Source organism: Oncorhynchus masou, chromosome 16 (genome assembly GCF_036934945.1).
Source record: "Oncorhynchus masou masou isolate Uvic2021 chromosome 16, UVic_Omas_1.1, whole genome shotgun sequence".
NCBI classification, from domain to species: Eukaryota; Metazoa; Chordata; class Actinopteri; order Salmoniformes; family Salmonidae; genus Oncorhynchus; species Oncorhynchus masou.
Genome location: NC_088227.1, coordinates 5,047,218 through 5,075,206, shown reverse-complemented (window position 1 = coordinate 5,075,206; position 27,989 = coordinate 5,047,218). Strand labels below are relative to the sequence as shown.

The following is a 27,989-nucleotide window of genomic DNA, read 5'->3' as shown; positions in this document are numbered from 1 at the left end:
CAGTGGCAGCAGAGAACTGGAAGGAAAGGTGACTAAAGTAGGAATTGGCTTTGGGGATGACCAGTGAGATATACCTGCTGGAGTATGTGCTACAAGTGGGTGCTGCTATGGTGACCAGCGAGCTGAGTTAGGGCGGGGCTTTACCTAGCAGAGACTTGTAGATAACCTGTAGCCAGTGGGTTTGGCGATGAGTATGAAGCGAAGGCCACCCACCGAGAGCGTACAGGTCGCAGTGGTGGGTAGTTAGATGGGGGTTTGGTGACTAAACGGATGGCACTGTGATAGACTACATCCGGTTTGCTGAGTAGAGTATTGGAGGCTATTTTATAGATGACATCGCTAAAGGATTATATAGATGACATTTATAGATGACATCGCCGAAGGATGGTCAGTTTTAGGAAGGTATGTTTGGCAGCATGAGTGAAGGAAGCTTTGTTGCGAAATAGAAAGCTGATTCTAGATTTCATTTTTGATTGGAGATGCTTAATGTGAGTCTGGAAGGAGAGTTTACAGTCTAGCCAGACACCTAGGTATTTGTAGTTATCCACGTATTCTAAGTCAGAGCCGTCCAGAGTAGTGATGCTGGATGCGCGGGCAGGTGCGGGCAATGATCGGTTGAATAGCATGCATTTAGTTTTATTTGCGTTTAAGAGTAGTTGGAGGCCAGGGAGGAGAGTTGTATGGCGTTGAAGCTCGTCTGGAGGTTAGTTAACACAGTGTCCAAAGAAGGGCCAGAAGTATACAGAATGGTGTCGTCTGCGTAGAGTCGGCCCGAGAATTGAACCCTGTGGCACCCCCATAGAGACTGCCAGAGATCCGGACAACAGTACCTCTGATTTGACACACTGAACTCTATCAGAGAAGTAGTTGGTGAACCAGGCGAAGCAATCATTTGAGAAACCAAGGCTGTTGAGTCTGCCAATAAGAATGTGGTGATTGACAGAGTTGAAAGCCTTGGCCAGGTCGATGAATACAGCTGCACAGTAATGTCTCTTAACGATGGCGGTTATGATATCGTTAAGGACCTTGAGCGTGGCTGAGGTGCACCCATGACCAGCTTGGAAACCAGATTGCATAGAGGAGAAGGTACGATGTGATTCAAAATGGTCAGTAATCTGTTTGTTAATTTGGCCTTCGAAGACCTTAGAGATGCAGGGTAGGATAGATATAGGTCTGTAGAAGTTTGGGTCTAGAGTGTCTCCCCCTTTGAAGAGGGGGATGACCGCGGCAGCTTTCCAATCTTTGGGAATCTCAGACGATACGAAAGAGAGGTTGAACAGGCTAGTAATAGGGGTTGAACAGGCTTGTAATAGGGGTTGCAACAATTTCGGCAGATCATTTTAGAAAGAGAGGGTCCAGATTGTCTAGCCCGGCTGATTTGTACGGGTCCAGATTTTGCAGCTCTTTCAGAACATCAGCTATCTGGATATGGGTGAAGGAGAAATGGTGGGGGCTTGGGCGGGTTGCTGTGGAGTGTGCCGGGCAGTTGACCAGGTTAGGGGTAGCCAGGTGGAAAGCATGGCCAGCCGTAGAGAAATGCTTATTGAAATTCTCAATTATAGTGGATTTGTCGGTTGTAACAGTGTTTCTTAGCCTCAGAGCAGTTAGTAGCTGGGATGAGGTGCTCTTATTCTCCATGGACTTTACAGTGTCCCAGAACTTTTTTGAGGTTGTACTGCAGGATGCAAATTTCTGTTTAACTTCCCTGAAAAGTTGCATATCACGGGGGCTATTCGATGCTAATGCAGAACGCCACAGGATGTTTTTGTGCTGGTCAACGGCAGACAGGTCTGGAGTGAACCATGCCTATTTCAGATGGCGAGGAAGGCACTTTTAAAGAATAACCAGGCATCCTCTACTGTCGGGATGAGGTCAATGTCATTCCAGGATACCCCGGCCAGGTCGATTTAGAAAGGCCTGCTCGCAGAAGTGTTTTAGGGAGCGTTTGACAGTGATGAGTGGAGGTCGTTTGACCGGCCCATTATGGATGCAGGCAATGAGGCAGTGATCGCTGAGATGTTGGTTGAAAACAGCAGAGGTGTATTTGGAGTGTGAGTTAGTTAGGATGATATCTATGAGCGTGCCCGTGTTTACGGATTTGAGGTTATATCTGGTAGGTTCATTGATAAATTGTGTGAGATTGAGGGCATCAAGCTTAGATTGTAGGATGGCCGGGGTGTTAAGCATGTCCCAGTTTAGGTCACCTAGCAGCACGAGCTCAGAAGATAGATGGTGGCAATCAAATCACATATGGTATTGGGGGGCACAGCTGGGGGCAGAGGGTGGTCTATAGAAAGCGGCAACGGTGAGAGACTTGTTTCTGGAAAGGTACATTTTTTTAGAAGTAGAAGCTCAAATTGTTTGGGTACAGACCTGGATAGTAAGACAGAACTCTGCAGGTTATATTTGCAGTAAATTGCAACACCGCCCCCTTTGGCAGTTCTCTCTTGTCGGAAAATGTTATAGTTAGGAATGGAAATGTCAACGTTTTTGGTGGTCTTCCTAAGCCAGGATTCAGACACGGCTAGGACATCCGGATTGGTGGAGTATGCTAGGGCAGTGAATAAAACAAACTTAGGGAGGAGGCTCCTAATGTTAACAAATGAGAGAGAAGAAGTCAACAAATGAGAGAGCCTGGGGGATGGGAGTGTAGGTAGACAATGCAGTGCCTGGATTAACCTCTACATCACCAGAGGGACAGAGGAGGAGTAGGATAAGGGTATGGCTAAAGGCTAACAGAACTGGATGCCTAGTACGTTCAGAAGGGAGTAAAATGAGCAGATTTCTGGGAACTGTAGAATATATTCAAGGCATAATGTACAGACCAATGTATAGTAGAATGTGAATACAGTGGAGGTAAACCTTTTCATATAGTGATAATGAAAGATATATTGTTTCTAAAAATGGCATTTAAACCAGGTGATGTCACTGCGTGTGTGGGAGGTGGAACTAAATTGTTAGCCGAGGCCTGTTGAGCAGTGCTAGAGGCTCTACAGTGAAATAAAACAATAGTTACAAACCAGAACAGCAATCGACACGGCATGGTGACGTTAGGGAAAGGCATGCGTAGCTGGGCGATCATACAAGTCCAGCGCGTGGCTTCAGGCAGCTAGCGGCACGGGGCTAGCAGGCAAACAGAAAGGCCTTAGAGGGATGACTTGACAGAGGAAGTCTGTGGCCCCCACGTGCAGTTACTTCAGCGGACGGATCAGCAGGGCTCCGTGTGGTAAATCAGGCCAATTGGCAAAATATGGCCGAAGAAATATGTCCGAAGGGCCTCTTAAGCCAGCAGTCCAATGTGCTTTAGATAGCTAGCAGGCCGCAGATTAGCGGCTGTGCGTTCAGGGGTCGTTAGCTGCTATAATTCCAGGTGGAAAAAAATAAATAATAATTCTCGGAATAAAAACGTAAAAATAAATAACGAAAAAATAGGTTCATAGCTTGCGGTAGGAATCCGGAGATATCGAGAAGAATACGTCCGGTTTGCTCTGGTTGAATCACGTTGTACAAACTGGTGAGAGCTTTCCGAGCTAGAGGTTAGCTGATGACCGTTAGCTGGCTAGTTAGCTGGCTGGTTTATGTTGGAAAGATTGGAGAGATTCCAGTAATAGAGGCAAAGAAAAATACGTTAGAGAAAAAGCAGGTCCACACCACATTGGGTGAGGTGGGTTGCAGGAGAGTATTTTGAAGTAAGGGTTTAGAAAATATAAAAAGATATGCGAAGAAAAATATATAAAAATATATATACATGGGACACGACAAGACGAAGGACAAATACGTCTGACGGCTACGCCATCTTGGTTTGAGAGTTATAGTCACAGCTGTGTACATTCCCCCTCAAGCGAACACCAAGACGGCCGTCATGGAACTTCACTGGACTCTATGTAAACTGGAAACAATATATCCGGAGGGTGCATTTATTGTAGCTGGGGATTTTACATTTTTAGGATAGGCGTCCCGCTAGTGGCACACCTCGACAACATCCGGTGAAATTGCATAGTGCCAAATTAAAATGATAGAAATAGTCATATTTAGCATTCATGAAAATACATACATACATACAGACATACATCAAAATAAAGCTTAACAGCCGCTGTTACACAATACATGTTCCTTTTTGTTTGATGAAGTTACTCTTTATGTCCCAAAAATGCATTTAGTTCAGTAATCCACTGGCTCAAAGGCGATCACAACAGGCAGACGAATACATCCTAATAGTACCGGTAAAGTTTGTTGAAACAATGTCAAACGATGTTTATAATTAATCCTTGGGTTGTCTATTGTCTAAATAATCTATCATATTTCAACCTCACATTAGCATCTTCAATAGAACGGGAAAACAACGAACGGCGCCGAAATTGATCACGCGCGCAAAACAGGTTCATTCTACAGTCCACTTAGAAAATGGTCTCATTCTTCATAATTTTTCAGAATACAAGCCTGAAGCCTGTCTAAAGACTGTCGACATCTAGTGGAAGTCATAGGAACTGCAATCTGGGTCCTAACCCAATACATACTGTATAGGCATTCAATTGAAAACTACACACATCAAAAATATCCCACTTCCTGGATGGATTTTCCTCAGGTTTTTGCCTGCATATCAGTTCTGTTATACTCACTGACATTATTGTAACAGTTTTGGAAACTCCAGAGTGATTTCTATCCAAATCTACCAATTATATGCATATCCTAGCTTCTGGGCCTGAGCAACAGGCAGTGTACTTTGGGCACCTCAGTCATCCAAACTAACGAATACTGCCCCCTATCCCAAAAAAGTTAACAAAGCAAATTTGAGAACAAGGCTACCTGAATTCTATCAGCATATTGATTGCACGACTTGCATGGCTAATACTCTCGATAACTGCTACTCTAACTTCCGCGATGCATACAAAGCCCTCCCCTGCCCTCCCTTCTGCAAATCCAACCACGACTCCATCTTGCTTGTTCCGTCTTATAGGCAGAAACTCAAACAGGATGTACTAGTGATGAGAACCATTCAATGCTGGTCTGACCAATTGGAAGCCACGCTTCAAGATTGTTTTGATCACTCGGACTGGAATATGTTCCGGTTAGACTCAGATAACACCATTGACCTATACTCTAAATCGGTGAGTGTGTTTATTAAGAAGTGTATAGGAGATGTTGTACCCACTGTGACATTAAAACCTACCCAAACCACAAACTGTGGATGAATCACAGACTACAAAAACAAAAACAGCCACGTCATGGACACCAACGTCACGCTTCCAGACAAACTTAACACCTACTTTGCTCTCTTTGAGGATAATGCAGTGCCACCGTCGTGGCTCGCTAACAAAGGCTGCATACCCCCTCCCTCTCCTTCTCTGTGGCTGAAGTGAGTAAAACATTTAAACTTGTTAATGCTTGCAAGGCTGCTGGACGGCATCTGGACGGCCCGGACGGCATCCCTAGCCGCGTCCTCAGAGCATGCACAGACCAACTGGCTGGTGTTTACGGACATATTCAATCGCTCCCTATCCCAGTCTGTTGTCCCCACATACTTCAAGATGGCTACCACTGTTCTTGTACCCATGAAGGCAAAGATAACTGAACTAAATGACTACTACCCTGTAGCACTTACTTCTGTCATCATGAAGTGCTTTGAGAAGCTAGTCACGGATCATATCACCGCCACCTTACCGGCCACCCTAGACCCACTTCAGTTTGCATACCACACCAACAGGTCCACAGATGACGCACTCGCCATCACACTGCACCCTACCCTATTCCATCTGGACACAAAGAATACCTACGTAAGAATGCTGTCCATTGATTACAGCTCAGAATTCAACGCCATAGTTTCCTCCAAGCTCATCATCAAGCTGGAGGACCTGGGTCTCAACCCCGCCCTGTGCAACTGGGTCCTGGCATTTCTGACGGACCACCCCCAGGTGGTGAAGGTAGGAAACAACATCTCCACTTTACTGACCCTCAACACTGGGGCCCCACAAGGGTGTGTGCTCAGCCCTCTCCTCTACTCCCTGTTCACCCACGACTGTGTGGCCATGGACGTCTCCAACTCAATCATCAAGTTTGCAGAAGACACAACAGTTCAACCACAATGCCGAGACAGTCTACAGGGAGGAGGTGAGGGAACTGGGAGTGTGGTGTCAGGAAAACAACCTTTCATTCAACTTCAACAAAACAAAGGAGATGATCGTGGAATTCAGGAAACAGCAGAGGGAGCACCCCCCTATCCACATCGAAGGGACAGCAGTGGAGAAGGTGGAATGTTTAAAGTTCATGGGGGTACACATCACAGACAAACTGAAATGGTCCACCCACACAGACAGAGGTGAAGACGTTGCATCAGCGCCAATAACCCTGACAAAACTTTACAGATACATCCTGTCAGGCTGTATCACAGCCTGGTATGGCAACTGCACCGCACTCAACCGCAAGGCTCTCCAGAGGGTTGTGCGGTCTGCACAACGCATCACCAGGGGAAAATACCTGCCCTCCATGTCACCTACAACACCCAATGTCACAGGAAAGCCAAAAAGATCATCAAGGACAATAACCACTATAGCCACTGCCTGTTCACACCGCTATCATCCAGAAGGCAAGGTCACTACCTGCATCAAAGCTTGGACCAAGAGACTGAAAAACAACTTCTATCTCAAGGCCATCAGACTGCTAAACAGCAATCACTAACTCGGAGAGGCTGTTGCCTACATTGAGACCAGATCATTAGTCACTTTAAACAATGGCAATTTAAATAAGGCCACTTTAATATTGTTCACTTATATTACATTACTCATATCACATGTATATACTATATTTTATACCATCTACTCCACCTTGCCCATGCCGCTTGGCCATCGCTCATCCATATACTTATCTACTTATTCTCATTCACCCCTTTAGATTTGTGTGTATTAGGTACTTGTTGGGGAACTGTTAGATTACTTGTTAGATATTACTGCACTGTCAGAACTAGAAGCACAAGCATTTTGCTACACTCACATTAACATCCCATATATTATGTTCTTTAAAAAAAAGTTTTAAATTCTCCAGTACAGCCAACATTGAAAGCTATCAAATGCTTCTCTATGATGCCCTCTGGTGGTCAAACTAGCACTAACAGCATTAATGGTAACAATGGCTGACAATTAAATAACGTGCTATAGAATTCTGCGGCAGCCAGCAAAGGGGGGTTGCAGTTTGACGTAACTTTTAAAGGAAGAACCACTGTAAGCAACAACACGTTCACAGCCCATTTTCCCAAAGGTGAGGTAATACGTTTATCAGCTTTCAAAGCAGAATTACTTTCCCATTGTTCCTCAAATGCAGTGTATGATATACCATTTTGTAGCTCTGTGTCTCTGTTTACATTTAATGTAAAAACAGAATTTCCAATTTGGCTACATAAGACGGAATCAAGGCAGTCGGTCACATATAACTAACCTGTCATTCAAGCAAACAACCTTTGTATGTAATGAGGGAGCTCAATTAATATGGTAATTTAGTTGCTGAATTTAGCATATGCCTTTATCGAAAGCAACACAAACTGTCAAGGTTGACAAATATTCAGTTTATTTGGCACATTAGGGATTCATAAAACATGCTTTTATCCAGAGCAACATACAGAACTACCAGCATGAGACACGTATACATGAACCATGTAGAAATCAAATGTGTGTGTGTGTAGGTGTGTGTGTGTGTGTGTGTGTGTGGGTGTGGGGCAGTAGAGGGACACAGCATCACAGGAGAACTGACCTCTCCGTACACAGACTCCACCCGGTGGACTAGCCAAGCAGGAAATGCTGAACAAGCAGCTATAGTAATGGAGTTGAGGTGAGGAAATTGTGTCATTGCTTCTGTTTTCCTCCTTAGATTTCTCTCTCTCTCTCTCCATATCTATTAAAACAGCGGAGAAATCACCATCTCATATCAGCTCTGCTTTTGATCCCAGCTCCTCGAGATTCTTTGTGAAACAGAGATCCTCCACAACCAGACATTGATATTGCACTCTAACACAGTATTGGCAACAAAAGAGGGGATAAGTAAGATAAACCGACAGTGATAAATATGGCCTTAAAAAGCCAGAAATATAAATGGTCTCCAGGGAAATGAAAAACGGTTTCTCATAGTCTAACTTTTTCAACGTTGCCTCAAAATTATGAAAGAGCGGTTGAAATATTAATAGGGCCCGCTCGCGGCTGTGGCAAGTCGCTGTCCATGGTGCTGATCTGAGCATTCCCACTTGTCGATCACTTTATCTAGTCGTTCCAGCGGCACAGTATGCCTTGTGGCGCATTTGCACTCTGACCCCGTCCATAGGGAAAATGTTGTGTCTGTACCAACGAGCACGCTGTTGAGCCCTGAAGTCTCAAGATATGGCCATGAATCACCCGCGTAGGTGGAAATCTATCTCCTGTGTATCGCTCCCGAGCTATTGATGCAGGCAACCATGCGCGCTTGCCTGCAGAGCCAGCCTCCCCGTCAGACAGGGTGCGAGACCGGAAATCGGTGAGTGTGTGAGGACATATAGGAGAAAGATGCAGTAACAATAGCACATCCCTGTGCCATAGTGGCGGCTCATGAAGACCCGGGCTGATTTTTAAACAGGAGCCTCAGGGGGGATTAAGATTGTCAGTGTGTGTTGTCAACATAAAATGAAATACGCTTTGAGGAACAGCATCACTCGAAGGCGGTCTCGCAACCATGCAAACATTGACTGACAAGACAAAGCTATTTAGGCCTACATAGGTTATCAGATGATGGTTGGCAACCTTTTTAATCAATGGATCAAAAACAAGTGCCCCGTGAGGGATTGATTGAGCCCCGACTCCCGGGCAATGTTTACATTTACGGGGGAGGACATGTTGGGGGGGGGGGCTAATATGTACCTAGTATGTAACAGGCCTAATATGTACTTCTAAACAGAAGTTTACTGCAAGTCAAGCAATCTTTATGCCATTTATATCACAATATACTTTTATCAATTGAATGTAGACACGAATATAATCTGAAATATTGTATTAAAATATGCATATTAGACATTTTACATCATTTTACAACTTTACAACTATACATCAACAATTCCCACTGGGCCAGTCCGTAGAATAGATCTAAAAAAAACACAATTTGCAGATGCTTTTGAAGCTGGTAAAAGAGAGTTGGCTTGTGGGCAGAATCTGACTTTTGGGAAATGGAAGTTGCAAGACTACCAAATGCCAAATGACTATTAAGACCCAATCACCATCTCTTCAATGTGACTTACTAAATATAGTCCAGTTTGAAACATTCTCTATGAAATTGGCTTTTTTTAGATTATGTGTAATTCAATGTAGTAAGCTTTCAAGTGGTAGATGTATCTCCATTTAAAGTAGTTAAAATTCAGACAAAAAATGTATTCAAGTAGTATGATAAACATAATAAAATATTTTAGTTTTTGAAAATCTTTTTTTAACTTCTTCGATATAGGGGGCGCTCTTTTGATTTTTGGATAAAAAAACGTTCCCGTTTTAAACAAGATATTTTGTCACGAAAAGATGCTCGACTATGCATATAATTGACAGCTTTGGAAAGAAAACACTCTGACGTTTCCAAAACTGCAAAGATATTGTCTGTGAGTGCCACAGAACTAATGCTACAGGCGAAACCAAGATTACATTTCATACAGGAAATGCCCCAGATTTTGAATGCGCTGTGTTCCAATGTCTCCTTATATGGCTGTGCATGCGCCAGGAACGAGCATACACTTTCTGTCGTTTCCCCAAGGTGTCTGCAGCATTGTGACGTATTTGTAGGCATATCATTGGAAGATTGACCATAAGAGACTACATTTACCAGGTGTCCGCTTGGTGTCCTCCGTCGAAATTATTGTGCAATCTCCAGCTGCGCCCACTTTTCCACTTGGTTCAGAGGAGAAAGGCAACTGCCACGAATGATTTATCATCGAATAGATATGTGAAAAACACCTTGAGGTTTGATTCTAAACAACGTTTGCCATGTTTCTGTCGATATTATGGAGTTAATTTGGAAAAAAGTTTGGCGTTGTAATGACTGAATTTTCGGGGGGTTTTCTTAGCCAAACGTCATGAACAAAACGGAGCGATTTCTCCTACACAAATAATATTTTTTGGAAAAACTGAACATTTGCTATCTAACTGAGAGTCTCCGCATTGAAAACATCCGAAGTTCTTCAAAGGTAAATGATTTTATTTGAATGCTTTTCTTGTTTTTGTGAAAATGTTGCCTGCTGAATGCTAGGCTTAATGCTATGCTAGCGATCAATTCTCATACACAAATGCTTGTTTAGCTATGGTTGAAAAGCATATTTTGAAAATCTGAGATGACAGTGTTGTTAACAAAAGGCTAAGCTTGTGAGCCAATATATTTATTTCATTTCATTTGCGATTTTCATGAATAGTTAACGTTGCATTATGCTAATGAGCTTGAGGCTATGATTACGCTCCCGGATACGGGATTGCTCGACGCTAAAGGTTAAGCTGTATATACACAGTACCAGTCAAAAGCTTGGACACAGCTACTCATTCAAGGGTTTTTTATTTGTACCATTTCTTTTACATTGTATCTTGTAGAATAATAGTGAAGACATTAAAAATATGAAATAACACATATGGAATAATGTATAAAGCAAAAAAGTGTGAAACAAGTCTAAATATATTTTATATATGGAGACCACTGTAAATGCTTCACTTAGTTCAAGTAACATACACATTTCAACGTCAACTGTTCAGAGACTGCAAGAATCAGGCCTTTGTGGTCGAATTACTGCAAAGAAACCACAACTAAAGGACACCAATAATAAGAAGAGACTTGCTTGGGCCAAGAAACATGAGCAATGGACATTAGACCAGTGGAAATCTGTCCTTTGGTCTGTTGAGTCCAAATTTGAGATTAATGCTTCCAACTGCCATGTCTTTGTGAGACAGAGTAAGTGAACCCACGATCTCCTCATGTGTGGTTCCCACCATGAAGCATGGAGGAGGGGGTGTGATGGTGTAGGGGTGCTTTGCAGGTGACACTGTCTGATTTATTTAGAAATCAAGGCACACTTCATTTAACCAGCATAGCTACCACAGCATTCTGCAGTGATATGCCATCCCATCTGGTTTGGGTTTAGTGGGATTATCATTTGTTTTCAACAGGACAATGACCCAACACACCTCCAATTAGAGTGATTGAGTGCTGCATCAGATGACCTGGCCTACACAATCAGCTGACTTTAGCCCAATTATGATGGTTTGGGATGAGTTGGACCACAGAGTGAAGGAAAAACAGCCAACAAGTGCGACGTAACGACATGCTCTGAGAGTCAGGAAGCAAGTTCAGGGAGTGAGTGTTTTAATAAATAAACAAAACATAAAACGTATGTCATTCCCGCTGAAACAAAAAATAAATACACTCCATGAAGCTTCCCTTAGTTGAGGCATCATTCTGTAACAACGTGCGCTGAGAGTCGGGAAGCAAGTTCAGGGAGTGAGTGTTTTAATAAATAAACGGAAATAATACAAAATAAGAAACACGGACAACGCACAGACATGAAACAGAAACAATAATGCCTGGGGATGGAACCAAAGGGAGTGACATATATAGGGAAGGTAATCAGGGCAGTGATGGAGTCCAGGTGAGTCTGATGACGCGCAGATGCGCGTAAAGTTGGTGACAAGTGTGCGCCATAATGAACACACGTTATAATAAAATATATTTGGATTAAATGTGGAAGACATATTTGAGTTGTCGGCATTCAGTTGGATAGTCCCTATTTTGATTTGTTTAACACTTTTTTTTGGTTACAAAATGTTGTATTTGTATTTATTATGGATCCCCATTAGCTGCTGCTTTGGCAGCAGCTACTCTTCCTGGGGTCCAGCAAAATGAAGGCAGTTTATACAATTTTAGAAACATTACAATACATTCACTGACCCTGTGCCCTCAGGCCCCGACTCCACCTCTACCACATACATACAGTACAAGATCCATGCGTACGCTTGGGTATAGTGTGTACACTACATGTTTCCACATGTTTCCATATGTCATTTCAGCCTGTGGTGCCTGACCTTAAGGGGAACCCCAAAGCAATGGATAGCTATTATAAACAATGGCTCTGGAGCTTTTGGTCGGCTAGTTACTGTGTTCATTTAGCCTTTATTTGAATTGAATTGTATGAAATACAATTATGACCAATAAAATTATTAAGCTTCCTTTCTCTAAATTAAACCTTACCCTGTCGAGTGACGGGATCTCATACATCCCTGGTACTATAAGCCTAACCAACATCCAACAATAGTAGCCATATAATGTTTGATTTGATTTGGTGCTCTGCCTCAAGCTGTTTCATATAGATATGGAGTATCAGGACTAAACAGGTTTACATAGGCCTATGACTGAGTTAGCAAAATAAGGGAATCCAACCATTCATATCATGTTATTCCACCAACACTCTCTGTTTCTCAGTGTAAGGGCACTTATACAGACCATTCAGGGAATATGCTTGTTTGCTTGACTGCGAGGTCATGCAAAAGCCTGCAATTTCATAATTTGGAGTAAAAGCATGTAATTAAAATGTCAATTTCTGTTCTGTAATGTACAGTGGGGCAAAAAAGTATTTAGTCAGCCACCAATTGTGCAGGTTCTCCCACTTAAAAAGATGGGAGAGGCCTGTAATTTTCATCATAGGTACACTTCAACTATGACAGACAAAATGAGAAAAGAAAATCCAGAAACAAAAAAATATGTCCATTAAAATAACATAAAGTTGATCAGAAATACAGTGTAGACATTGTTAATGTTGTAAATTACTACTGTAGCTGGAATCGGCAGATTTTTTTTAATAGAATATCTACATAGGCGTACAGAGGCCCATTATCAGCAACCATCACTCATGTGTTCCAATGGCACATTGTGTTAGCTAATCCAAGTTTAGAATTTTAAAAGGCTAACTGATCATTAGATAGCCATTTTGCAATTATGTTTGCACAGATGAAAACTGTTTGTTCTGAATAAAGAATCAATTACACGGGAAATCTTTAGAGAAGTTGAGTATCTGGAGAATCAGCATTTGTGGGTTCGATTACAGATTCAAAATGGCCAGAGACAAATAACTTTCTTCTGAAACTCGTCAGTCTATTCTTGTTCGGAGAAATGAAGGCTATTCCATATGAGAAATTGCCAAGAAACTGAAGATCTCGTACAATGCTGTGTGCTACTCCCTTCACAGAACATCACAAACTGGCTCTAACCTGAATAGAGAAGAGTGGGGGGACCTGTGCACAACCGAGCAAGAGGACAAGTACACTGCTCAAAAAAATAAAGGGAACACTAAAATAACACATCCTAGATCTGAACGAATGAAATATTCTTTTTAAATATTTCTTTCTTTACATAGTTGAATGTGCTGACAACAAAATTACACAAAAATTATCAATGGAAATCAAATTTATCAACCCATGAAGGTCTGGATTTGGAGTCACACTCAAAATTAAAGTGGAAAACCACACTACAGGCTGATGCAACTTTGATGTAATGTCCTTAAAACAAGTCAAAATGAGGCTCAGTAGTGTGTGTGGCCTCCACGTGCCTGTATGACCTCCCTACAACGCCTGGGCATGCTTCTGATGAGGTGGCGGATGGTCTCCTGAGGGATCTCCTCCCAGACCTGGACTAAAGCATCCGCCAACTCCTGGACAGTCTGTGGTGCAACGTGGCGTTGGTGGATGGAGCGAGGCATGATGTCCCAGATGTGCTCAATTGGATTCAGGTCTGAGGAACGGGCGGGCCAGTCCATAGCATCAATGCCTTCCTCTTGCATGAACTGCTGACACACTCCAGCCACATGAGGTCTAGCATTGTCTTGCATTAGGAGGAACCCAGGGCCAACCGCACCAGCATATGGTCTCACAAGCGGTCTGAGGATCTCATCTCGGGACCTAATGGCAGTCAGGCTACCTCTGGCGAGCACATGGAGGGCTGTGCGGCCCCCCAAAGAAATGCCAACCCACACCATGACTGACCCACCGCCAAACCGGTCATGCTGGAGGATGTTGCAGGCAGCAGAACGTTTTCCACGGCGTCTCCAGACTCTGTCACGTCTGTCACATGTGCTCAGTGTGAACCTGCTTTCATCTGTGAAGAGCACAGGGCGCCAGTGGCGAATTTGCCCATCTTGGTGTTCTCTGGCAAATGCCAAACGTCTTGCACGGTGTTGGGCTGTAAGCACAACCCCCACCTGTGGACGTCGGGCCCTCATACCACCCTCATGGAGTCTGTTTCTGACCGTTTGAGCAGACACATGGACATTTGTGGCCTGCAGGAAGTCATTTTGCAGGGCTCTGGCAGTGCTCCTCCTGCTCCTCCTTGCACAAAGGCGGAGGTAGCGGTCCTGCTGCTGGGTTGTTGCCCTCCTACTGCCTCCTTCACGTCTCCTGATGTACTGGCCTTTCTCCTGGTAGCGCCTCCATGCTCTGGACACTACGCTGACAGACACAGCAAACCTTCTTGCCACAGCTCGCTTTGATGTGCCATCCTGGTTGAGCTGCACTACCTGAGCCACTTGTGTGGGTTGTAGAGTCCGTCTCATGCTACCACTAGAGTGAAAGCACCACCAGCATTCAAAAGTGACCAAAACATCAGCCAAGAAGCATAGGAACTGAGAAGTGGTCTGGTCACCACCTGCAGAACCACTCCTTTATTGGGGGTTTTTCTTTGCATTTGCATTTGGATTTTTCTTTGCAACTCTGCCTTGAAGGCTAGTCTGTTTCTCAAACTAAATACTCTAATGTACTTGTCCTCTTGCTCAGTTATGCACTGGGGCCTCCCACTCCTCTTTATATTCTGGTTAGTGCCCGTTTGCACTGTTCTGTGGAGGGAGTAGTACACAGCATTGTACGAGATCTTCAGTTTCTTGGCAATTTCTCACATGGAATAGCCTGCATTTCTCACAACAAGAATAGACTGATGAGTTTCAGAAGAAAGTTGATTATTTCTGGCAATTTTGAGCCTGTAATCAAACCCATAATGCTGATACTCCAGATACTCAACTACTCTAAAGATAGCCAGTTGTATTGCTTCTTTAATCAGACCAACAGTTTTCAGCTGTGCTAACATACTTGCAAAAGGGTTTTCAAATGATCAATTAGCCTTTTATAATGATAAACTTGGATTAGCTAACACAACGTGCCATTGGAACAGGAGTGAGAATATTCCATTAAAAATCTGCAGTTTCCAGCTACAATTGTCTACACTGTATTTCCGATCCATTTTATGTTATTTTAAAGGACAATTTTATTTTTTTTTTTCAAAAACCAGAACATTTCCAAGTGACCCAAACTTCTGAACGGTATTGTACATGAAGAGCAAACAGGGCCATTCCCTGAACCATTGAATGCTATGAATAGATAGCCTACACTGTAATGGAAAGCAGTCATTTATTCAGTTATTTTAGTTATCACTAAAAGTAAAAAAAAGAACTCTGAAACGTTTTACAGCATCATATTGTAAATGATGGTGTATTGTGGGAAAATGTCTGTATTTCGAATGGTACTGTAATTCTACCCCACAGAATACAATAACACATACTGTATCTTTTTGAGTGCCAAAAATCTTTTGACAACTCGTGGGTAAATGGAATTGTTGTTTCTGTCTCATTGCATATTTTGAGACATGCCATAGGGAGGCAGGGTAGCCTAGTGGTTAGAGTGTTGGACTAGTAACCGGAAGGTACTAATCTATCATTCTGACCCTGAACAGGCAGTTAACCCACTGTTCCTAGGCCATCATTGAAAATAAGAATTTGTTCTTAACTGACTTGCCTAGTTAAATAAAGTTAAATTTAAAAAAAGAGGCGGGAATGCGGGGGAATGCAATACCAATTTAACTTTCATGTGGTTATAGAGCCCCATCAATGTAAAATGGATAGGCTACAGATTGGAGTGGCAGCTCATATTAAACCCTAAATTGTTGTTTTTTTATGTTATTCTGTTTTGCCCTGTAGTTGCTGACAATATCTCTCTTTAACACGCAAGCACGCACACGCACACACATTCACTCTCTCTTTCTCTCTTTGTTCAGGCCTCTAGAAATGCAAGTGATATAGAACACCAAATATTCATCAAAATGCTGTAATGTGTAAACAGTTAGCAGCCAATCTGCACAAACCCCTTGTAATTAAAGTAAGATACTGAGAAATACAAACCCATGGCCTCCATGAAATATAATTAATTCCGATAACAGTACCATTTACTTCCCCCCCTTTTATTACAGTATAATACAGGCTTACGTGCTTGATACCATATTCACCGAACTGCATGTATATTACTGTCAGATTCAGGGTAACCCCTTTACAGTGTATGAGAGGTTCACCAATACTTGTCTCCTCTACAAACAACAAAGTATCTTACCAAATCTTAAAACGTGTGGCATCCCGCGAGAGTATCCAAGAAACAGCAGCAGAAGCAGGAGCAGCAGCCTGAGGTTGAACCTGAAAACGAGACTAGTTATCAGCAGGGAGGTAATCTTCATGTTGTTTGTAAAATGCACAGTGGTGATCCCCCGTACGCGTTTGAGTCCCCCAAAATTCGGTTTACAGTCGTTCGGCAGGGTGACGGCAGCCCAGTCGCAGGATCACGGCATGGTCACTCGAGCTTCCCCAAAACCCATTAGCAGTCCCGGCCTGATTTCCGACTTGACTAAGCCAAGAAAATATCCTCCGGTTCACGAGACGGCGGGACATCCATGTCGGATGGTACAAATCCGGTAGGGGCTCATACATGGGCTGGCGCCTGGCTCAGGTGAGACACGAGGAGTCGGATATCCACACGGGAGGTGTGTCTGTAGAGGAGCAGAGAGCGCCAAGCAGAGCAGAATCGCGATAGCAGCCTATGAGGCACTTTGGGTTGCATACGCTCCCATTATACTGCACTGCTGCACAGCCTCTGACGTTGAGCCAAGGTTAGTTCGAGCGCGCGAGCCAGATAGAGAGAGTCTACAGAAGAGGAAGGGTGAGAGAGAGAGAGAGAGAGAAAGAGAGAGTGAATGTGTGTGCGTGTGCGTGCTTGCGTGTTAAAGAGAGATATTGTCACAGGTTCTGCCGAAAACAGTGTGCCACAGATCCCTATCTGCATCCCAAAGGAGCTGCTATTTTACAACAGCATGATTTCCTTATGTTAATTTCATCCACCCACCCGTTGTAATTATGTAACGCGTGTGCTGCGCGTTTTACATCGCTCTGCAAGTAGCCACACAAACCAAAACTGTTCCACCAGATCTTAAACAGTGTAATGATGTGACTGCGAGACATTACTGGTGGATTTTGCGGCTCCCCAACAGTTTACCCATTCATAAAAATAATTGCATTGCTTTCTTATAGCCTATTCATATGCTGGAGAGTAACAGTTCCACATACACCATTACGTTTTACAATGAGTACCCTAATTTCACTCACAGATTGTCCCAATTTGCGACAAAATCAATTGGATCGTCATGTATGATGTTTATTTTTTCTCATCAGTAAAGGATAGTTGTGATATTGAATAATAAACATGATACTTTTAAAGCACAAGCAGTTGAGCATTGTTGTTTGAAGAGAAGTGGAGAAAAACGCTAGCGGCCCTTTGACTAGTCATTTCAGCTCCACTCGCTGTCCCTCTGCGAATTTCAGCACCATGGACAGCGCCGCACTGAACCAGGTTTGGTGGCGGGCTCTGTAACAAGGTCAATCCGACGTTTACACTGGCAACGCAGCATTTACGTAATATGGCCTCCGCAGAAGTCAGGACATTCATACTTTTTGATAATTGTATATTTTATTGTACAAACTTGAGAGGGGGAAGACTTGAGAGAATTGTGAGAGTTGAAATTGGCAGAGAGGAGCAGGTTGATAACACAGCTATCGATATTACGTGCTCGGAGGCACGAATATTTAACCAATATGCAAATAACTTCACTTGAGACTTCAAAGCCTTCGCTCCGTGTGTATTAACCATGTTACAACCGACTCCAGCAATAGAAAGCCAAAGCCTTTTAAGCACTAACGGCAAATCGAGATACAGCCCGAATTTTTATTTACCATTATCTAACTCGGCAAGTCAGTTAAGAACAAATTCTTATTTTCGGCCTAGTGGGTTAACTTCCTGTTCAGGGGTAGAACAGCAGATTTGTACCTTGTCAGCTCAGGGATTCGAACTTGCAACATTTCAGTTACTAGTCCAACGCTCTAACCACTAGGCTACCCTGCCTCTCCCTGACAACCGATTACAATCTGTGTAGATATAGAAACGCAATAATTGCTAAACGTTCATGGTTTACTGTGTATTTCAAGTATCACGTTTCTATGTGAGTACTCCAACAACTGGAGTGTACACGTAAAGGTTTGTCGAATTTTACAGTGTGCGCATTATCAGCTCCCGGGCCCTGCAAGTGTGGATTCAGACTCCAGATTTGATGATGAGCTGCGGTAAGTACAACAAATAGGCCCTGCTACGAACGGGTGGAGTGGTGATGAGATCTAATCTTCAGCACCGAATGAATGGATATATGAAAACTTTTTTGATCCTTCCCTAACCCCCACCCCTCCACCATAGTCCCAACCCCCACCCCTCCACCATAGTCCCAACCCACGGGATGAACAGTGTTATTGTATGTGGTATCAAGTGTGAAGAAGTGAATGACTGGCCTGTGTGTGTGAGAGAGAGAAAAAGTGTGTGTGCGTGAATGCGCATGTGTGAGAGTGCAAGTGTTTCCTTGAAACAGAAGCCAAGGTGCAACAAGTGTGGGTTAATCAGATGCAAATATAATTACATCATGCAAGACATTTCTTCTTAACCTTTTGATCATTGGGAAATTCAATGGGTCTCTATTTAAGCATATTTTGAATATATAAACATCTAGATAGCATAAGATTTTTGCCAAAGACACATGATCGTGGGGAGCAGTGTCAATGTTCATACAACACTGGGTTGGGAATGTGTTTGGGTTGCGTGGGTCTACAAACAAATACTCTGACTGCAATGTGAGAATATCAAACACAACGAGGCACTCACCATCCCACCATCTGTTCTACTAGCATAATTATGGAGAAACGCTGGCTTTTGCTAAGCCTGCTGAGCACCCAGCATGAATGCAATGCTTACTGAGCCAAGGTAAGAAGACATCGATTGATGGAGATAATTATGGTCAATCTGCGTTGTTATGTGTTTATGGAACAGAATTAAATGGAGTGTAGCAGAGGATGGTCTTTGAGTTTTAGCCCTGTGGTCTCTAGTAGGGTGATGTCTGCATGTCTCTGTGTTTCTTGGGATTCTGTACTTCTCGGCTTACATTTGTCCAGTATGTCTTCTAGGATTTTCTAGTTTTAAATGCTTTAGGGCATACAAAATCCTAAATACACTGGGTTGTGTAGTTCTAATCGTTTTAGGGCCTAGATAAACCCAGTGTATTTAGGATTTTGTAGTTCTGATGACTGTACATAAATCCAGGCATGGCTGTAGCTTTAGAAGAGGGGTCCATGCATGGAAAACCCTCCTCTCTCTCTCCACCACTTTATTTTTCCCTCTCTCCCTATATCTCTCCCTATCTCTCTCTCTCTCTCTCTGTCTCTCTGTCTCTCTCTCTCTGTGTGTGTGTGTGTCATCGCTGTGTCTCCACCAGGAGAGGCAAGAAAACCATGGAAACGGGAGACTGATGCACTGTGAATGGTGAGAAGACCCTGAAAGAGAACATGCTCGTTCACGGTAGCCACACAACATGCTGAATGGCCCCTTCTAGTGCTACTGCTACAGTATTCGGTTTGGTACACATGCTAGAGGTAATGCTAAAGATGGAAATTCAACAGCTTTTCAAATGCGCAAGGTTATATTTTCCCTTACACATAACTGAGCAGATAAATGTTTTTTATTTCACCTTTATTTATATATTTTCATATTTATTGATATTCTTGCCTCATTTGGCTCGGCCGGCGCCCACTCCACGTCCTGCTTCAGCATGTCTGTCAGCATGTTCGTCAATTAATTTATTATTTACATTGATGACCAGTCAAGGAGCAGTCGTAGCACGTGTAACACACAAATAGGCTGAACAATATCATAGATACAACATTCAAAAATACACATAATGCACAGTCAGTAAAACAGTCAGTGAGACATTCAGTAAGTGTCACGCCCGCTCCCGCTCCCACTCCCGCTCCCCCTCCCTGGCGCTTGAGGGCGACAGGCTGCCCTTCATTACGCGCACCTGTCACCATGCGCTGCTGCGCAATATTGGACTCACCTGGACTCAATTACTTTGTTGATTACCCCTCTATATCCATCTGCTCCTCAGCTTGTTCCCTGTGTTAGCATTGATGTTGTTATTTTTGAGCTGTCCCGACGCTGTTTCTGTTCCATGTCTGTTGTTTATTAAATGTTCACTCCCTGTACCCGCTTCTCCACTCCAGCGATGATCCTCACAGAATGCTGATACCACTTATGGAAGCACTATTGAGATTTTGGTTTGGGTTAGTGACGTCGGGTCCAGGTGTTGTCGCCGATGGAACCGGGGGTGCTTCAGCTTGCTCGTCGAGCTTCTTGCCTCCTTTGGCCGGCGCCCACCCCACGTCCTGCTTCAGCATATTCATCAGGCTCCCACGCCTCGGTCGGTTTGTCAGGCTCCCACACCTCAGCCAGCTTGACCAGCGCCCATGCGTTAGCCGGCCCATCAGGCTCTCCCAGGTGGTACACCAGTTGGCGGCCCTAGAGGGGTGGGGTGGTACTGTCACGCTTGCTCCCGCTCCCCCTCTCTGGCACTCAAGGGCTTCAGGCTGTCCTTCATTACGCACACTTGTCACCATCATTATGCGCTGCTGTGCAATATTGGATTCTCCTGGACCATTACTTTGATTACCCCCACCATATCTGTCTGCTCCTCAGTTTGTTCCCTGCGTCAGCATTGATGTCGTTATTTTTCCCCTGTCCAGACGCTGTTCCTGCTCTGTTTCATGTCCGTTGTTTATTACATGTTCACTCCCTGTACCTGCTTCTCGACTCGTGTTGATATTCACTGTAAGACACACAGTAATAGGCAGTGTTTGAGGCAGGGGGGAAATCTACAGTACATGGTCTGCCAATAATATGTTCTGATCATCAATAGTGTACGGATACGATAATGTACTGATAGTTACAATGCATAATTCTTCTCAGCAGACAAATTGGTGGTAAATGATATTGGATCGGAAGCAAATTGCCTACTGTTAACAAAAGACTACCGATATTTCTACGCACCATTTCGCTCTCCTTCTTCCGAAGATATCAATCAACAACCCCTAAATGACTTGACCCATTCCAGATCCCTCTGATCTCGCGTTAGTACACCACTGACAGAATGTGTAAAGGCTGGTGTGCAATGTATTGTTGTAAAGGCTGTCGTTTGGAGAAAGAGAGGGGGACCAATGCGCAGTGTGGTAAGTGTCCATTATTTTAATAAAATTGAACACCGAACAAAACAACAAAAACGACAAACGAACAGTCCTGTGATGAAGAAACACTAAACAGAAAATAATCACCCAACACTAAAATGGGGAAAACATGCTACCTAATTATGATTCTCAATCAATGACAACGAATGACACTTGCCTCTGATTGAGAACCATACCAGGCCAAACACATAAATAAGACAAAAAAATCACAGACTACACACCCCAACTCATGCCATGACCAAACTAACACAAAGACATAATAAAGGAACTGAGGTCAGAACGTGACAATTATCTATGTGGCTTTTGTTTAAGTTATCACTAGTCAGTTTATTTAATGATAGTTGTGTTTTACATGGAATGTGTATATGTTGTATGTGTTGAGCAGTACTGTGTGTACAAGACCATTTCCCCCCTTCGGAACAATGTAGTCCTTATACACCGTCCTAGCTTACACCAAATCCATTTGACTTAGAATACGGTAACCCTTTATTTTACAGCTCGGTAAGTACTAGTATTGACAGGTATTTACTATCTCCTACCGGAGATAAAGGGTTATAAATAAAGGGTTATGGTTCTTCTACACTATGGTTTGAGTATAAAACAGTTAAAGTAATACCTTTGAACACATGGCCTTGACAGCGATGGCACATATGTCTTAAGCTGCCTGAGACAGTAATTAGGACCTCTCGGCGCATTGTCATTTTGAGTTAGCGCTGACGATTGCCAGCTGATACCCTGAGCCTTCTCTTGCACTCTGTGTGTTGCAGGCTAACCATTTAATACATAGTTGTAGTGAGATTTGCGGTAATAGATCTTGGTGTTTGGTTGTGTTTGTGAGAGACACAGAGAGAGAGAGAGCAATAGAGAGAGACAGTGGCGAGCCGGGGCGATTAAATGGTGGGATACTGAACTTGAGCAACCAGCAGTGTCTGACTGCAGACATTTTTTGTCTGGATCAAAATGGGGCTTAGATGAAGGTTGTGGCCATGGCCGCAGACAATGGTACGGTCACCAAACTAAACTGTTCAAGGTCCTCGTTGGCAGCGTTGACATAGTTGAGCTATTTTAAAGCCAAAGTCCTGCAATTCTATACACGTCGCAATGGCTTATGCTATCCGAGTGACTCAAATGTTTACAAAATCATTGGGAGCCCCATGCCATGAATACTACTGAATGCATCATGTTTTGAATTTTAGATTCTCCCTGACCCAAGACTTCTGTGCAGAAAAAAACCCTGGAACAGAATGAGAGAACACTTCCCCAGTCAGTGAGCGTGCGTGTCTGCTTTTGTGTGTGCTTGCGCTTGTGCATGCAGTCTAGAACATAAACCCAATCATTTGGCAAAGCTGTCAAAAGTCTCCCAATTCAAGTACAGTAAATGCCAAACCCTGCAGAGGAATTGAGAAAAAGGAACACAGTTACAATGGCTGGGTTGACCATAAAATAAATAACATCCTGCCCTGGATGTCTGTTTATTAGCCTATTCTCCTCTGTACTACAGACCAGTCTCTTCTCCAGCCATGAGCACTGCTCAAACCCTGGTCCCAGATCTGTTTGTGCGGTCTCACAATGACCATAGGAGTTGGCTATATAATCCAACACCTGGGACATGCCAACCTCTGCCAACCACTTCCCAGAGAAATGGACTAGGAACACAGGGCCACCTGGAATTCAAGGTTGCATCCCAAATAGCACCCCATTTCCTATTGCACTACTTTTGACCAGAGCCCTATGAGCCCTGGCCAAAAATATTGTACTAAATAGGGGTAAGGGTACCATTTGGGATACAACCATAGTACAGACAACATACAGTAGACAGTTTGTAATGAGGAATCCATAGAGGGCTTTTTAGTTCAGACCTGGTTTGTGTGTAGGAGATAGCCGACTGTCTCCAGGGAGAGGTTAGAAAGAGACATGCCTGCATACACACTCAAAAACACATTCCAAGAATGAGTTGATGACTTACTCTTTCTATTGAATAAAGACACTGAAAGCACCAGGCTAGAGAGAGCTAGGGCTCAGCTTCACTGATTGGGAATTACAAGGTCCTAACTCCCAGCCTTAGACAGTGGAATCATCTTCCTGGATTGGGACCAAAAGAGGCCAACAACCTAGCTCCACAAACTGACTGAAAGAGCCCAAGAACCAGCTCCATACAACTGGGAAGGACAGTGTCCTATCACACACAACCCATGATCGTTTTCCCAAGATCAGCTCTCTTGGCTGGAAACTAAACAGCCATCAAACGGGAACATTGACAAACACGAGCTAGCAAGGGTAATAGCACTGTCAGATTGTAAATAGCCTGCGATTTCTCCCACCGCCTATCACAACACAAGGCGAGACCCAGATGCAGACACAGGCAGCAGATGGTTTGAGCTCTGGTATTTATTATAACCCAAGGGATAGACAAGCGTTCATAGCCATAGCCAGAATCCAAAATGGTACAGGGCCACAGGCAGGCTCGAGGTCAGGGGCAGGCAGAGTGGTCAGGCAGGCGGGCTCAGAGTCAGGACAGGCAAGGGTCAAAACCAGGAGGGTGAGAAAATGAGAGACTGGTGAAAACCAGGTGCTAAGAAAACAACGCTGGTTGACTTGGCAAACAAGATGAACTGGCACAGATAGACAGAAAACACAGGTATAAATACCCAGGGGATAAGTGGGGAAGATTGGCAACACCTGGAGGGGGGTGGAGACAAGAACAAGGTCAGGTGAAACAGATTAGGGTGGGTCACCACTCCTTACTTTATAAGCCCAATGTGTTTGCCCCCATTCACCTGTCAGCATCCATGCTCTAATATCTTTTCTGCCCAATATTACCAGGTAAGCAGGTTGTTGTTCCAAGGTTGTTGATCTGATGGGCAGAAGAGCTGCTTGACTCATGTTCACATCTAACCGCCCAGCATGCTTACTGCTTGATAATCAATTTGTAACGGGTTTGTTTGTTTTTTAAGATCAAAAGGCGAAGGTGTAGGGCAATAATTAGATTTATCTAGCTGAGTAAAGTATAGATGGGGGGGGGGGTGGTTCTTAGACAGTTGGGCCATAGCACTTGCCTTAATGTTTTATGGGGGGTTAAAGGTATGTACCATGTTAGAACAGATGGGTGAGAATGGTGATTATAAAACCTTTGGGATTGACGTCATTGACATAGGACCTACATAAGTTCACAATAAGCACCGTTACTTACAAAATAAGACATTATGGTGGATGTAGCTGGTAAACTTAAAAAGAGTGACGAGAGAAGAATGGAAGACAAAGTAGTTGGATTTCATTGTGTGCCATAATGAGGTCTGTTGAGCCTGGTGCGGCTAGTGCTCTCCTCTCCCCCATAGTTCACCTTTGCATACAGTTCTTGGGTCCGGGACTGAGACTTTTTTTTCTCTCTCAGTTGCGCTCCCCCTCTTTCTCTTGCACACTTTGCTCTACTTCTCAAAGAGGACACGAACAGAGATTGAGTCCACGTGTGCATGAATACATAATGTGTCGTCTGTCTGTGTCCTCCCTCCAGCTTTCACTGTTCAGACTCCATTTAAACTCATATCAGAATATCTTACACTCACCCACGTGTCAAACATAATTTGACTGAGAATGGAACATAAGTTAATTTGACCAAATCTGGATCCCCTCTGGCCGTGACCAGCCGTCCTGGCCTTATGACCATTGCATTTGCTTGTGTATTCATTTGGCCTGCATATCTCTGCCCTGTCCCCTTATGGAGCTGTTGTGGAGCTCTTTAGTTATGTTACTTGTAATATTATTTTAGTGCTATCCTGATTTGATATTAATTACTAAAAATTCATCTTTATACTGTACTTTCAAAAACTACACTCGCATGCAGTATTAAACATCAACTTGGCAACAGTCGGAACTGTACATATTTCGTGCAGGAGATTGACGACAGCTTTTGTATGCTAGAAATATACTGTTTGGAGAGGGAGTGGGGAGGTGGGGTGAGACATTGTCGATATAATTGCATAATGGAATTCTATTTGATTTGTATGTTCAATTACAAAAATCCTTGTTTAGTAATCATCTCCCTTGATAGCTGGCGGTGAACTACGTGACCATTGAGGACAGCAGTGTCTATCAGATGGCGAAAATATCTTCTTATGCCACTCGGTGGTTTTCCAAGCGCATGCCACAAAGCTGTTCATCATGTCCACCTTATCCACTGCCCCCACTTTGTGATTATAGTCAAGCACAGTTTGGTTTGATCTTTCTCTCCCATCAGGCAGTCCACCTTCCCTGTGGTGCTCTCATCTCCTGTAGCTCCAAGGCATAGCGATTGGTCTCCTCCACTGTGTCTCCCACCAGCTCCTCTGTCAGAAACAGCTTGATGCACTCTGCCTCAGAAGGAAATGGCAAGGGGCTTTGCACTCCAGACTGGGACTCAAAGAGAACAGCAGGGCCAGGTGGGCTGAAATGTCTGGAGGCCTACCTGCTACCACAGTCCTCCCATACTTCACCCACTGTTGGTGTTTCTCCATCTCCTTTGACAGACTAATGTTACAGATTTGCCCACTAGCTACATGCATAAACACTAAATGGCTCCAAATAAGTGTCAGGGGTGATTTAATTGGCTGCCAGTATGGTGATGCTGATTTGTCTCCAGATGGTTTGTTTACATAGCAGGTTAGGATAATTAACATGGCAGCTTTGGAGAACTAATGCAGAATGTTAGGTGAATACACACAGGAGGTTAACCAGTTGGATTTGGGGGCGCTATTTAAAATTTTTGGATGAAAAACGTTCCTGTTTTAAACAAGATATTTTGTCACGAAAAGATGCTCGACTATGCATATAATTGACAGCTTTGGAAAGAAGACACTCTGACGTTTCCAAAACTGCAAAGATATTGTCTGAGTGCCACAGAACTGTTACAGGCCAAACCCAGATAAAAATCCAACCAGGAAGTGCCGCATTTTTTGAAACTTCCTTATATGGCTGTGGAGGAGCTAGGAGTCAGCTTACGTTTCCACGGTTTCCCCAAGGTGTCTGCAGCATTGTGACGTATTTGTAGGCATCTCATTGGAAGATTGACCATAATAGACAACATCTACCAGGTGGTCGCTTGGTGTCCTCCGTCGCAATTATTGCGTAATTTCCAGCTACAGTATTTTTTTTCTGTTTTCCTCTGAGAAACCAACTGCCACGAATGATTTTTTTATCGAATAGAATTGTGAAAAACACCTTGAGGATTGATTCTAAACAACGTTTGCCATGTTTCTGTCTATTATGGAGCGAATTTGGAAAAAAGTGTGGCGTTGTAGTGACTGCATTTTCCTTTTTTTTCTTAGCCAAACGTGATGAACAAAACGAAGCTATTTCTCCTACAATCTTTCTGGAAAAAAATGAACATTTGCTATCTAACTGAGTCTCGTCATTGAAAACATCCGAAGTTCTTCAAAGGTAAATTATTTTATTTGAATGCTTTTCTTGTTTTTGTGAAAATGTTGCCTGCTTAATGCTATGCTATCAATACTCTAACACAAATGCTTGTGTAGCTTTGGTTGAAAAGCATATTTTGAAAATCTGAGATGACAGTGTTAACAAAAGGCTAAGCTTGTGTTTCAATATATTTATTTAATTTCATTTGCGATTTTCATGAATATGAAAACCCCTCACCTGCTCTTCACTAACAGCTCTCTGTATGAATACTGATATTCCAAAACTGAACCGTTGGCTAGGATACTCAGACGCTGCAGGGCCAAAATTATGAGGAGACACTACTCCTGCACCGTTTAAGCTAGAAATGCAGTTCCAATATCAACAAATTTGCAACGGTCTCAATCAAGTTGTTTGTATAGAATTTTTGATATCTGTAAAACTGAAAGTCTTTCTCTTGTCCTATTTATGTCCTCCTTCCGCTTTCAATGGATCTCTCAAGAAACTCAAGTGCCCCATTGTGACATCACTTCCAAGTGACATTCTTTGTAAGTGAAATCAAGCAAGTTTTGACACAAATCCGCTAATAAATCCAATTTGCAACCAATGTTAAGTTTTCCAGCTTCGTCTCCTCTGCTACTCAAATCTGGAGTTTGGAGACAAATGACATCCGCATCAAAAGTTACAGGAGTTTAAGTAACAGCACCAACATCAGTTTCTGTAACATTTTGGCAAGCAGTGTCTATTTTGACCAATACTGCAACAAGTTAGACAAGAAGTTAGAGTGATTCAAAATATTCCATACGGAACTTACGGTACAGCTGTTTTTGTAACTGCATTACCACGTGTTTTTCAAAACTTTCCCAAACAACGGTCGTTTTGACCACTTCGGGAGCATTTTTGAGGAAAAAAGTTCTGCAAGCTAAAATCTTCCCCTGCTTCTCTGCTCTTCATAGAAAAAGGCGGATTTCAAATTGGGGCTACCAGTCTAACTATAGACGTTTTCGTAACCCATCGCCTCACTTTCAAGAGTCTGTAAATCATGCCAGCAGCAAGGCAATTCATTACTTTCCAAACAACTATCGTTTTGACCACTGAACAAGCAGTTACACAAACATAGTTTGGCATAAAATCTTCCTCTGCTTCTCAAGGGCGGAAACGC

The 27,989-nt window shown here is 43.3% G+C and overlaps 1 pseudogene; it reads right to left on the bottom strand.

Moving 5' to 3' along the window:
- Positions 1-16,885, bottom strand: part of LOC135557366 (glutamate receptor ionotropic, kainate 2-like) — a 192,369-nt pseudogene extending 175,484 nt beyond the window's left edge.
- Positions 16,886-27,989: the final 11,104 nt, after the last annotated feature.